The sequence below is a fragment of the Palaemon carinicauda genome, chromosome 30 (genome assembly GCF_036898095.1).
Source record: "Palaemon carinicauda isolate YSFRI2023 chromosome 30, ASM3689809v2, whole genome shotgun sequence".
NCBI classification, from domain to species: Eukaryota; Metazoa; Arthropoda; class Malacostraca; order Decapoda; family Palaemonidae; genus Palaemon; species Palaemon carinicauda.
Window position 1 is genome coordinate 74,341,369 of NC_090754.1, and position 14,530 is coordinate 74,355,898.

At 47.0% G+C, this 14,530-nt stretch overlaps 1 protein-coding gene across 1 annotated transcript in view; it reads left to right on the forward strand.

Annotated features, from left to right (window-relative positions):
* mRpL28 (mitochondrial ribosomal protein L28) overlaps positions 1–14,530 on the forward strand; it is a 191,674-nt gene that overhangs the window by 14,327 nt on the left and 162,817 nt on the right. The gene's annotated exons all lie outside the window — the stretch shown is intronic.

Sequence of the window (14,530 nt, forward strand, 5' to 3'; positions counted from 1 at the left end):
AGGTGGACCGAAATCCACTCGATAACACTATCAGCTCGCTTCATTCCTGGCAAGAGGAATATGCTCGCCGACAGTCTGAGCAGGGCCTCGCAGATAGTGAGTACCGAGTGGTCTTTGGATCCTCAGATAGCCAACAAAGTCCTGATTTTGTGGGGTTCCCCGACTGTGGACTTGTTCGCGACAGCATTGAACTTCAAGCTGCCCCTGTACTGCTCCCCAGTCCCGGACCCCAAGGCACTCTGGCAAGATGCTTTCCAGCAACGGTGGGACAACATCTACGTGTATGCCTTCCCACCGTTCTGTCTGATGAGAAGGGTGCTCAACAGGACCAGACTATCGGTCAACTGTTCGATGACTCTGGTAGCTCCTCTATGGCATCACGCGGAATGGTTCCCGGACCTTCTGCAGCTCCTGACGGAGCTCCCGAGGGAACTTCCTCCACGACACGAGTTTCTCAGACAACCCCACTCCGGCGTCCCTCACAAGGCCGTAGCCTCGCTTCGGCTTCACGCCTGGAGACTATCCAGCGTCTCCTCGCGGAGAGAGGCTTTTCGCAACAGGTTGCGGAGAGAATGTCTCGGCACCTGCGAAGGTCCTCTGAGGGAGTCTACCAAGCAAAGTGGAGAGTCTTTTGTGGTTGTTGTTGTGGGAGGGGTATCTCTCCACTCGATGCCACTATTCCAGCAATAGCGGACTTCCTCGTTTATCTGCGGGAAGAAATGCGCCTTTCTGTCTCGGCAGTGAAAGGCTATCGCTCAGCCTTAAGCGTGGCCTTCAGGCTGAAGGGCGTGGATATTTCTTCATCGCTAGAACTCTCTTTACTCATAAGTAGCTATTAGCTTACCTGCCCCCAGTCGGAAGAGAGACCTCCTCCTTGGAACGTGGTTCGAGTCCTCAGGTCTTAAGAGACCTCCCTTCGAACCATTACGCCAGGCCTCCGATCGCCACCTGTCTTGGAAGACGGCTTTCCTACTCGCTTTGGCTTCGGCCAAGCGGGTTAGTGAACTTCATGGTCTCTCGTACGACATCGCCCATTCAATCGCGAGTCTCCGTTCTGTAACAAGTGACCCAGACCAGCTGCTACTATGTCCAGTGAGGTGTCTGAGGCACTACTTGAAAAGAACGGCTGCAGTCCGTCCTCAAGTGCGAGCTTTGTTTGTGAGCACAGGCAGGACTAAGAGGATTGTCACCAGGAACACCATCTCAGCTTGGATTCGAAGGGTTATCCACCATGCCTTGAATCCGGACCCTCCTCCGTCACGTCGCCCTCGGGCACACGATGTCAGGGGTATTGCTACATCCCTGGCCTTCAAGAGAAACTTCTCTGTGACGCAGGTACTTCAAGCGGGGGTCTGGAAGCGACAGACGACCTTCACAGCCCACTACCTGCAAGACGTGACCCATAGGAGCCTCGATACGTTTTCTATCGGCCCTGTGGTGGCTGCACAACAGCTGGTCTAACCTCAGGCTCCTTTTTGGACAAGTAGCAGTAGGTTGAGGGCGTTGTTACCCGGTCTTAGTCTGCGTGAATGAAAGAGTATGTCTGACCCTTACTTCTTTCTTCATTCTCCCCTCTCTTGGCGAAGCAGCATCCTGGTCCTCGCATAGCTGACCTCGACCTCTGCAGGTAACCCATGCTTCTTTGTGCTCCTAGTATTAAGCTTAATACTGTTGCGTCTCCCATACCCTTACGAGGTGGTATTGGGAACGTCCTATCCTAGAATTCCTATCTGAAGGTCTCAAGGTCAACTTCATAGGACGAGTCACACTCTCCTCCACACACTGCTTATGTAGGCCACTCGTTCCCAGCGATGCTAGGAACTTGTGAGGTACAGGGGCTCCTTTTCTCTAGTGCTGCTCACTGAGGGATTGAGCCCCTGGGCAAGCCGAAGTCAGTAAGGCTGGGGACTTTCCACCCTTCCTAAGGGGTAAGTCACTCAATGTAAATAGCGTGGTTTGTATTTCGGTTACGGAACAAATGACAAATTCGAAGATAATTTGTATTTTTCCTAACCATACAAACCTTAGCTATTTACACATATATGCCCGCCATCCCTGACCCCCAAGTCAAGTCCTACCTCTAAGTGAAGTGAAGCAAGTCCACGGTGTGTGGGGGGGTAGGGGTAGCAAGCTACCCTTCCCCTACCCCCCGCTAACTAGCGCGGGGGTAATTAACCCTCGTTAAAACTATTGGCTCGTCATTTCAGCTGCGCTAAAAGGTAAACCCAATGTAAATAGCTAAGGTTTGTATGGTTAGGAAAAATACAAATTATCTTCGAATTTGTCATATCTCCGAATTTGTCATTTTTATGTTGTTCCCTCTGGGATCTTCTTCAGAGTTCCTCCAATTACCTAAGCAGTTTTCTTCGTTCGACTAGAGTACCGACAAAACAGAGCTGTTCTGTTCATGCCTGGGGATTCTGTTGTCACTGCTGTCCTTCAGAGGATGTCGTCATGGGCATCATCCCTTCTCTTAGAAGTACGCCCGTGACAACATGACCAGCACTTCAGATCATCTTAGAATGCTAACCAGGAGGTTCCCCTCCAGGGGATGGACAACTTTCCCTTCCTAGAGAAAGTTTCCTTCCCAGATGTGAGGTTGTTTCTCCCTTCCAAGGGAGAACTTCCCACATCTTAATAAATTCATCGTCTCCGACTGCTGTTGCAGGCTTTGCCCAGACTACTCTTCCCCCTTGCTGAGTCTCTCTTCCTTTAGGGGCGGAGCACAGTCTTAGGCAACTCTCTCCTCCGAAGTGTTCACCTCTCTCGTTCGCGAGAGAGGCCACTCATAGAGACACCTCTTTGGAGGATCACTCTGCTAAGGCCAGCTTGCTGGTCCACCGGCCCTCTTTTGTCGTCATCAGTTCCTGATCACCCTACCAGCAGACCTACCAGTGCAACCTTGCACTGCAGCTCAGTCTTTGGTTTTCGGTCCTGGACTCTTCTATGGACCTTTCACAGTTGCCATCGGTGGATGTTCGCCCTTCCAAAGGGCACATCCCGGTTCCTGATCGTCCTGCCAGCTGACCTGCCGATCTACCAACGCAACCTTACGCCGCTGTCAGTCCATGGACTTCGGTCCTGGACTCTTCCATGGACCTTTTACGGTCTCCATCGTGGATGTTTGCCCTTCCAAAGGGCTCATCCCAGTTTCTGGTCATCCTGCCAGCTGACCTGCCGACCTACCAGCGCTATCTTATGCTACAGTTAGTCCTTGGACTTCGGTCTTGGACTCTTCTGAGGATCACTAGCTCTTTCCTGCAAGGATTATCAAGCGCACCATTGCTTCCGTGTGTGCGCCAATGGTCTTCCGCGCACGCGCCATTGGTCTTCCGCGCGTGCCAATAGTACTCTTACGCGCGTGCCAATAGTACTCTTACGCGCGTGCCAATAGTACTCTTAGGCGCGCGCCAATAGTACTCTTAGGCGCGCGCCAATGCCCCCGCCCTTGCACAACCAGTCACACGCTTCGGCGCATTCTAGGGAGACTGCACAAAACTACACAGTGCCTTACTGCGCGCCAGCGCTCTCTTGCGCTCTCATATCCAGCACCCTCCTTGCGCTTGCCAATGCGCCAACTCTTCACAAAGAGCCAGCACTTGCCTGTTAGCGCTCTTCTGCGCATTCAATGGAAACAGCACTTCAGCAGAAACTGAGCACCAGCATCATCCTGTGTGCCATCGCTCCAGTACTCTCCTGCACACTCGCGCAATAGGCAGAAAAAAGGAATAAAACTTTTTGGATAGGTCACCACTGCCCCATTCCTCTCCCCGCAAACGCATAACATGGCCGCCGGGAAAAGAGGAAAGAGGCTTCACAGAAGGATTCAAGATCCCGAAGATTCCATCTTCCAAGGGGAATCAAAACGGGGAATCCTTGGTCCCTGTCTCTTCTGAAGTTTCTTTTTCCTTGACAAACCACCGTCAGCAAACAAGAAAGCATCAACAAACTGATCTGTAGATCACTGTTTGCTTATGGCTAGTTTAGTTTGCTGATCGCTAGCTCGCTGATCACCAGATCACCAATTGCTAGCTCAGCTCTGATCATTGACCTCTAGTCCCTCCAATGACTAACGATCTCCAATTGCTAGCGTTCCAATCGGTCTGATCACTAGATCACCGATGGGCAGCTCATCTTTCTTCGATCATTGAACTCAGCCCGCTGATCTCTGACCTGCCCATCATCAGCTTGCTGCTCTTTGACCAACTAGGAGGAATCATAGTCAGTTTGCCATCCTCGGCTCACAGACCGCCGATTCACCGATCATCGGCAATTCGCCAGCAGTTCGTGACTCGGATTTACTAGTCAACCTCTGATCGTAGTTCGCCATCACGCTAAAGTGATCGGCAAACGATCGACAAGCTTCGTCAACGGCTTGTCGACAGGAGACTACTTGCGAGCACACTCCAACTGCACAGTAACCACAATACCCAACCATTAACCCTTTTACCCCAGGTTATTTGGAAATTTCCAACCCTTAACCCCCAGGGGTTATTTTTTTTTCAAGCACATTTTGCAGTATATTTTTTTTTGATTGCTCTAACAGCGTTAATTTTCGTCATAGAGAGGTCAGGTTGGTCTCATTCTCTTGGAAAATGCCTAAAGAAAGTTTCTCAAAAAATTATCAAAAATATGCAAAAAAAAATTTAAATAGCAGTTTTTTGCAAGGACGTACCGGTACGTCCATGGGGGTAAAAGGATGAGTTTTGTGAAACGTACCAGTACGTTCTTTGGGGGTAAAAGGGTTAACCATTGATTAACATTCGCCAGATTGATTCTATTCTAAGGAATAGCATCAATCCCATCAAGGCACATGGTAGGGCTAAGCATTGCCTTGCTTCTGTTAGTTAGAGGAATTCTCTCTCAGGGAAGAATTCTTACACAGGGTATCGCGTCTGATCCTTTATGCCACGAATCAAGACCCCAGAGTCAACAATCTCCCATGCAAAAGGATCCGCAAGGAGCTGCCCCTTTGGGTCGATGTCCACACCATGTTGGAGTTCGAACAAGGGCTAAGACCTCAGGTCTTCATTTGCACACTGGACCTAAAGGACACATACTTCCAGGCCCAAACCATCCATTTAGGAATGTTGGAAGATTCAGTTTAGACAAACAAGAAACACCAGTTCAGGGCACTGTGCTTTGGTCTTTCCACTATACCCATCCTGGTCTCACAGGATCGGCTTCTGTCTCCTCCATTTCGGGACGACTGACTTACCTTAGCAGACTCAGTGGCAACCTTGCATTAGCACCGGAACTTCTGAAGTTTTTTTACCAAGATCCAGTGATCAAGGTAAACCTGTGGAAGTCTTCCCTACTTCCCTCCCAGAAGACTGGTGTATCTGGGAATAATTCTAGACACCAATCTCCACAAACTTTCTCAAAAACATGAAGAACTCCCATCCCAGAATGATGTGAGTCTGACTGGAATCAGGCCCTCGATCCCCCAGACATTCTGACCCCCACGGGACCAGAAGTTTGGACAAACCTCAAGGGATGGGTGTCATTCGAGAATCTACAGAGCGGTATAACCTTCTCATCCTTATATACCCCTTGAACTTAATGCTGTGCTTAGAACACATCAAAAGAAGAGAGGAGGGACCATAGTGCTGCACCACACGATCTCAGCCCTCTGGACAGAATCCGAAAGTACCTTCACTTAAATTTCTTAAGAGATGAAGGCCAACTTTCCGGTCCTTCAGCAGCCTCATCGGTTCCTAACAGACCACTCAGTGATGTGATAGGCGACAATACCATACACCACATAGAGGCTCACATCGGCAAGCAAGAAGGAACTTGCTCGTAGCCTCTTCCCACCTAACAGTATAAACACTAAGATGGGCCAAAGTCCATTCGGTGCCACTATCAGCCCGCTTCATTCCAGACTAGAGGAATGTGCTCGCCGACAATCTGTGCACAGCATCTCAGATAAGGTATACCGAATGGTCTTTGGATCCCCTTGTAGCCGACAAAGTTCCTACTTTACGGGGTCCTCCAACTAGGGATCTGTTCGCAACGCTCCTGAACCTCAGGCTGCTGTTGTTCCCCAGCCGTAGACCCCAAGGCTCTGGCAAAATACAGGTCAACAATGGTGGGTACAACAATGACGTTTATGTCTCGTCCCTGTTTTGTCTGGAGAAGGGCACTCAAGAAGGCTAGAACATCGGTCAGCCTCTCAAGGACTCTCCTAGTTCCGCTATGGCATTACGCAGAACGGTTTCTAAACCTTTTGCAGCTCCTGATAGAGTCTCCAAGAGAACCCTCTCCACATCATAGACAACCCACTTCGACACCTACCACAAGCTATAGCCTTGCTATGATTGTACGCCTGTAGACTACCCAGTACAGTACCTCTTTTGCGAAAAGGTTGTCTAGATATCTGAGGAATTCCTCAGGATCAGTCTACCAGGCAGTATAACGTCTTGTGTGATTGGTGTCATGTGAAAGTGTCTCTCTCCACTCGATACCTCTATTCCAGCAATAGCGGAATCCTCGAGTATATACAAGAGGAAAAGACCCCTATTCAGTTTCGACAGGTAAAGATGATCACTCAACCTTGATCCTTCACCTTCAAACTGAAAGGAAGGGACCTTTCCTAACTCATACGGACTTACAACTTGCCTTTCTCCAGTCGGAATTGAGACCTTCCTCTTGGAACATGGTTCAAATTCTCCAATCTCTAAAGAGACCTCCTTATGTTCCACTTCCCCAGGCAACAAATTTTCACCTGATTTAAGAAGACAATGTTCTTACACACACTGCCAGCAACCATACGAGTCAAGGAACTTCATGGTCTCTCTTTCCACATCGGCCATTAATGAGAAGGGCGAAAGGCAATGTTCAGTTTCATCCCCGAGTATGTCGCCAGACACAGTCTCCAGAGGTGACGGACGATCCAGATCATCCGTTACTATACCCTGGGTAAAGTATGAGACCCTACCTTAAGATAACAGCAATAGTCCACTCTCTCTTGTCATCAGCACTGGGAGAGACTAGAGGAGGATCACCAAAACATCATCTCAACATGACGACTCACGATGTTAGGGGCATAGCTATGCCCTGGTCCTTCTTGGCAGATTACTCTGTGATGCAGGTTTTACGAGAAATGATGTGAATGCTCCAGGTAACTTTCACAACTTTTCTCCTGCAAGACGTGACCCACAGGAACTCAATATGATCTCTATCAGTCCGGTGGTGGCTGCACAAAAGCTGGTTGTATACCTCAAGCTCCTTATTGGACAAGTAGCAGAAGGTTGAGGGCACTGATACCTGGTTTTAGTACATACATACATATACCAAAGGCACTTCCTCCAATTTTGGGGGGTAGCCGACATCAACAAGAAACAAAACAAAAAAGGGGACCTCTACTCTCTACGTTCCTCCAGCCTAACCAGGGACTCAACCGAGTTCAGCTGGTACTGCTAGGGTGCCACAGCCCAACCTCCCACATTTCCACCACAGATGAAGCTTCATACTGCTGAGTCCCCTACTGCTGCTACCTCCGCGGTCATCTAAGGCACTGGAGGAAGCAGCAGGGCCTACCGGAACTGCGTCACAATCGCTCGCCATTCATTCCTATTTCTAGCACGCTCTCTTGCCTCTCTCACATCTATCCTCCTATCACCCAGAGCTTTCTTCACACCATCCATCCACCCAAACCTTGGCCTTCCTCTTGTACTTCTCCCATCAACTCTTGCATTCATCACCTTCTGTAGCAGACAGCCATTTTCCATTCTCTCAACATGGCCAAACCACCTCAACACATTCATATCCACTCTAGCCGCTAACTCATTTCTTACACCCGTTCTCACCCTCACCACTTCGTTCCTAACCCTATCAACTCGCGATACACCAGCCATACTCCTCAGACACTTCATCTCAAACACATTCAATTTCTGTCTCTCCATCACTTTCATTCCCCACAACTCCAATCCATACATCACAGTTGGTACAATCACTTTCTCATATAGAACTCTCTTTACATTCATGCCCAACCCTCTATTTTTTACTACTTCCTTAACTGCCCCCAACACTTTGCAACCTTCATTGACTCTCTGACGTACATCTGCTTCTACTCCACCATTTGCTGCAACAACAGACCCCAAGTACTTAAACTGATCCACCTCCTCAAGTAACTCTCCATTCAACATGACATTCAACCTTGCACCACCTTCCCTTCTCGTACATCTCATAATCTTACTCTTACCCACATTAACTCTCAACTTCCTTCTCTCACACACCCTTCCAAATTCTGTCACTAGTCTGTCAAGCTTCTCTTCTGTGTCTGCTACCAGTACAGTATCATCCGCAAACAACAACTGATTTACCTCCCATTCATGCTCATTCTCGCCTACCAGTTTTAATCCTCGTCCAAGCACTCGAGCATTCACCTCTCTCACCACTCCATCAACATACAAGTTAAACAACCACGGCGACATCACACATCCCTGTCTCAGCCCCACTCTCACCGGAAACCAGGTTTTAGTGCCTGAATGAAAAGATTTGACTGGCTCTTATTCTTTTCTTCATCATACCCTCTTGTGAGGAAAGCAGCATCCTGGGTTTTCTGCATAAGCTGACCTCAAACCACTACAGGTAAACCAGGCTCCCTTGTGTACCTAGTATTAAGCTAATACTGTTGCGTCCCCATACCTTGACGAGGTGGTATTGGGAAAGTCTTGGTTACATCAGGTTTATCCTACATAGACTCGGAATAACTTTACCTAGACAGTCACACTTCTGCTTGTCTCAACACAGCTTGCGTAGGCCGCGGACCTTGCGTAGCAAGGTTTTAGCGAGGGCAGGAACTCTTTATTTTTTAATACTAACATACTCAGATAAGGAGCCCCCGGGTAAAGCCAAAAGCCAGATTGGCAGGAACGTCCACCCTTCCTAATGGGTGAGTCACCCCTAATAAATAGTGTGGTTTGTATTCCAGCTACGGAACAAATGACAAATTCGTAGATAATTTGTATTTTTCCTAATATACAAACCTTAGCTATTTATACAAACTTGCCTGCCAGCCCTATCCCCCTTGAAGTCCTACCTCCAAGAAAAGTGAGCTAAATCACAGGTGTGTGAACGGGAGTGGTAGCAAGCTCCCCCCCCCCCCTCCCGCTGACTAGCGGTGTGGGTAGTTAACCCTCGCAAAATTTTAATGGCTGGTCATTTCAGCACCGCCGAAAGTTTAACCCCCTCATAAATAACTAAGGTTTGTATAGTTAGGAAAGATACAAATCATCTATGAATTTGGCATTTTTAAATATTTAACTTAGCCGGTGAATATATAATAGCTGCTGCTCCAGCGGCTCGACTGAAAACACACACAAAAACTCGCAAGCGATCGCTATGAAGGTTGCGGGTGTGCCCACCAGCGCCAACTATCGGCCAGATACCAAATATACATGTAAACAGACCCAATTTTTTCTCTGTCGGCCTTAACGACAAGACGTATCAATACTCGCTGTATAACCTGGAGTTTTCTCAACATATTTGGTGAAGTACTTCCTTTTGGTTTGAGCTTTCGCAGTGCAGGTGTTTTATCTTCAACTTAAATCTTGAACTCGTTTTTGGATAGATTTAATTTTTGATGACTTTGGATTGTTTTTTTTTTTTGGACTTTCTTTGACTTTTAAATGGCCGACCCTTCCCTTAGTACGGAAGTGTGTTTTAGGCTTTTAGCAATTATCTTATCACGTTATAAATTAATTATAGATTTTCCTCTATATATTTTATATCTCAACCGCCTTTATTAGGCCTCTTCGATTAGCTTTCCATTTATAATAAACATCAAGATAAATTTTTATGATTTGTTTATATGCGACCTTTCCTGAGAGTAGGCGGTCCTAACTTGGAAACCGAAGTTAAACAACGTTGAGCCCTTTCAATCGTAAATAACTTTTACAGAGCAAATGATTTAAAACTTATTAAATGAATATTTTTTTAGTAGATATTTTATGAAAGATTTTCTTTGAATAGTCTTCGTACTGTTTCAAAGATGAACTAACGTTTAGTTTATTTATGCTACGCAGTTTGCGCTCTATCGTTACGATAGAGAGAGAGAGTATCACGGTTTCACTTTGCAGAAAGAGTAAATCGATTCTGACGTTTTGTTCATTCTTCTTTCAAAGCTTAAATGTTTTAAATACTATTTTAAAGGAACTTTTTAATTGAAAAACCTTTCAGTTTTTTCCTTTGGTCAAATAACCTGTTTATTGACGAAAGGTAAGTGGGCTCTTCTCTTCGGTGCGAAATCAAGAGAGAGAGAGAGAGAGAGAGAGAGATAGAGACGAAGAGAGAGAGAGGAGAGAGAATGTTCCGATCTTTATTCTCGTCCCAAGCGAGTAACGTTGTTCTCGAGTCAGCTTTTTACTCTCGTCCCTAGTCTTTGTACGGGGAGAAAGGATAAAACGTTTTTAGTTTTTATTCTCGTCCCAAGGCACTGTACGGTGAGAGATTGAAAACGTAGTTTTGAATGAACTAGTGTTTAGTCTCCTTCCCAGCCACTGATCTTTTTATCTTAAAATATGTTTACTGTTTTTTGCTTGTATTAATGTGCTGACATTATACGACTGATTTCGCAATTATAACCTTTTGATGAGGGTAGAATTGCGTGCTTCAGGTAGAAATCAGTTTTATTCATACCTAATGTGAATTGTTAAAAAATTCGATTTCAGTGAAATAAGTGCAAAACAGAAAATCGTAGTGATAAAGTGATATTGCGCAAAGTGTGCTTCAGGTAGAAATCAGTTTTATTCATACCTAATGTGAATTGTTAAAAAATTCGATTTCAGTGAAATAAGTGCAAAACAGAAAATCGTAGTGATAAAGTGATATTGCGCAAAGTGTTATCAGTGTTGCGACCGAGGGTTCGTCTGTTCGTGCCTGTCGTTCGCCTAGTCCGAGACCTCTTGCAAGCTCCCAAGCCCAGGGGAGAAATAATGTCGTACGACTTATGGGTTCGAGAGGCCTTGATCAGCGAACAGACGTTCCCTCTATGGTATCAGGCGTATCTCACCAAGATCGCCCCTACCATAAGACGAGAGAGACGATTTTCTCCTCGTCATCCGAAGGCTTTTCGCATAAGAAACCGTGGAACAAGGTTTCGAGGCCCTTTAAGCGAAAGTCAATCCTTTCAGGACAGGTCCAGCGTCCTGATTTTAACTATTAGGACAGCTCTGACCCTATGCAGTCATCGGAAGACTGCTCGCCGCCTAAACAAAAGCGTAACACAGGCTCCGAGAGTCTTTTTGTAGGCAAGGTTTTGCAGTCACAGACGTTACCCTCGTCTCTTACCGCAACCATTCCCGTTGATCCTAAATGGGTTGTACGGCAAGACATGCAGAATAAGCTTGCCTCTCTTATGGAAGACTATTCTGCCGATAAAGTTCACGTTGATCCTAGCCGTTTATCTCATCGAGATCCTGGCCTTCAGCCGCCCAAACGAACCTTTGTGCGTCCTGTTGACGTTGGCGTAGCTAAGTCACGTCAGTCACGATATGTAGAGCCTCACTCGATGCGGTCACGTGTTGACTTTAAGCCGCATTTGGACGTTAGGCCGCTTCCTAATGCTCCTGTTGACGTTCAGGACGTTCGCCAACCAGCGGAGTTGACTTGTTTTGACGCTGAGCGTCAACTACCGCAGTCTAGAGTTGTTTTGACTGCTCAGACTAGGCAGTCAAAACAGTCTCGAGTGGACGCCGAGCGTCCTCCCGCACCTATTGTTGTTGACAGTTCACAGACTGTTAAGCAGTTACATGACGTTGCGTCCTGGTCCGCTACTAATGCACCAGTGCGTGTGGACTCTGCTTGTAAAGCATTGCCACCACGGCAGGTCTCTCCCTTGCTTGAGACTCGGCTATTGTCGGACAAGGTTCCTTCAGATGAGGAGGTTGCTGTTCCCCCTCCTACTGATATTCCCTTGAGGACTCTGTCAGACGGAGAGGAGCCTAAAGCTGCTTAGCCCTCTATGGACTTTAAATAAATCATGCTGATTTTTAAGGATCTTTGTCCGGATCTTTTTGTAACTGCTGCTCCTCGTTCGCCTAAACGTCAGAGTTTACACTAGGCCTAGCTACTTCGAAGCCGTTGTTTTATAAGCTAGTGCTCTCTCGCTCTTCTAAGAGAGCTTTACGTTTGCTAGGCGACTGGTTTATCACCAGGAGGAGTTTGGGGGAGACAGCCTTTGCTTTCCCTACTTTTAAGCTGGCTTATAGAGCGAGAGTCTGATATGACACGAGAGAAGTTCTCGGCTTGGGAGTTCCTGCCTCTGCCCAGATAGACTTCTCAAACCTCATAGACTCTCCCTGGCGTCTGGCCATGAGACGCTCCAAGATTTTATGGTCGACTTCAGAGCTAGACCATCTCCTGTTAGGAGTTTTTTTTCGAGCGTTTGAAGTTTTGCTGTACAATTATGTCATGCATAAACAAGGCTTTCAGGGATGGCTCCAATGATCTGACAGCCACGTTCTCTGCAGGAACAAGTCCCTCAGGGATGGCTCCAATGATCTGGCAACCATGTTCACTGCAGGAGTACGTAAGAGGCAAGCGCGCTCAATGTGTTCATTGTCAAGACAAACTTCACGATGAAGTCTACCAGGCTGTCTTGACAGCATTAATGGAAGGCGACTGGATGGTCTCTCTCGACCTTCAGGAGGCATACTTCCACATTCCTATACACCCGGATTCCCAACCGTTTCTGAGGTTTGTTTACAGGAATGTGGGGTACCAGTTTCGAGCCCTGTGCTTTGGCCTCAGTCCTGCTCCTCTCGTGTTTACGAGGCTCATGAGGAATGTGGCAAAATCCCTCCATCTATCGGGGATCCGAGCCTCCCTGTACTTGGACGACTGGCTTCTCAGAGCATCGTCCAGTCTTCGCTGTCTGCAGGATCTACATTGGACGTTGAGTCTGGCCAGGGAGTTGGGACTTTTGGTCAACCTAAAAGTCCCAACTGATCCCATCCCAGATTATTCTATAATTGGGGATGGAGATTCGCAGTCCAGTTTTTTCGGGCTTTTCCGTCTGCCACCGAATAGAACAAGCCCTGCTCGAAGTCCAACTAATGCTGAAAAGAAAACGTTTGTTCAGTCAGGAGTTGGAACAGTCTCGTAGGGACTCTCTCATCCCTGGAGCAGTTTGTCTCACTAGGGAGACTACACCTTCTGCCTCTCCGGTTCCATCTAGCCTCTCACTGGAACTAGGACAAGACGTTAGAGACGGTATCATTCCCAGTCTCTGAACCAGTAAAGGCATGCCTGAAATGGTGGGACAGCAATATCAGTCTGAGAGAGGGACTATCCCTAGCAGTCAAGAACCCAAACCACGTGTTGTTCTCAGACGCGTCGGATTTGGGTTGGGGTGCGACCCTGGACGGTCGGGAATGCTCGGGTCTGTGGACCTCAAGTCAGAAGAGCATGCACATCAACGGCAAGGAGCTACAGTGATACCTCGGTACTCGACCATAATCCGTTCGAGATCCGTGTTCGACCTCCGATTTGTTCGAGTACCGAATTTTTTTTCCCCATAAGAAATAATGGTATATATTCTATTCCGTTCCCAAGCACTCGAACAGGCCCAAAATATTAATAAAACGTGTACCTAAACAACAATAATTATCTAAATGTGTATGAAATTGGTCAGAAAATCCTATAAAACAATTTTAAACCATTTACTGTACTAAAATAAAACAATTTTAAACCATTTTCTGTACTGTAGTGAACATACCTTTGAGCAGCGGTTCGATGGCATACAGGGATGGATGTGGAGAGGATGGAAGGGGGAGGTTACTGCTTGGAAGGAGAGTCCCCTTCCATGATGTGGCGGGGTAGTTCTCCTTCAGGAGTTGTTTCTCTCTCCAATGAAAGGGTGGGCAGATCTATTTCAGGGGTTTCTTCTCTTCTTTGTCTCTTCTTTGGAGGAGAAACAGGCTTTGATGTAGCAGCTTTCTTTTCTTTTGTGAAAAACTGGTCTATTGTTAATTGTTTCTTCCTCCTCTGCAGTATTCTTCGAAAATGATACATGACACTATCATTAAACATATGCACTGCCCGGTTTGCTACTGCAATTTCTGGGTGGTATTTTTCAGCAAAAGCCTGCACATCTGCCCACTTGGAACAAATTTCATTGATGAGAGAACTTGGAACATCCTCCCTTACCTCATCCTCTTCTGAAGATTCCTGCTCCACAATCAGATCCTGCTGCTGTTGTTGTTGCAGGTGCAACAATTCCTCCACAGTCAACTCGGTAGAATGGCTTTCTACAAGCTCATCAATATCATCCTTGTCGACCTCAAGCCCCAAACTCCTGCCCATGACAACAATTTCCTCAACGACATCAGTGTCATCAGAAATTACAGGGGTAGCAGTGCTTGGACCCGCCTCTGGTTGGAAACCTTCAAACTCCCTCTCTGTGACACATGATGGCCACAGCTTACGCCAGGCAGAGTTCAATGTCCTATAGGTCACACCTCGCCAAGCTTGGTCAATCATGTTAACAGAGTTGAGGATGCTGAAGTGTTCCTTCCAGAATTCC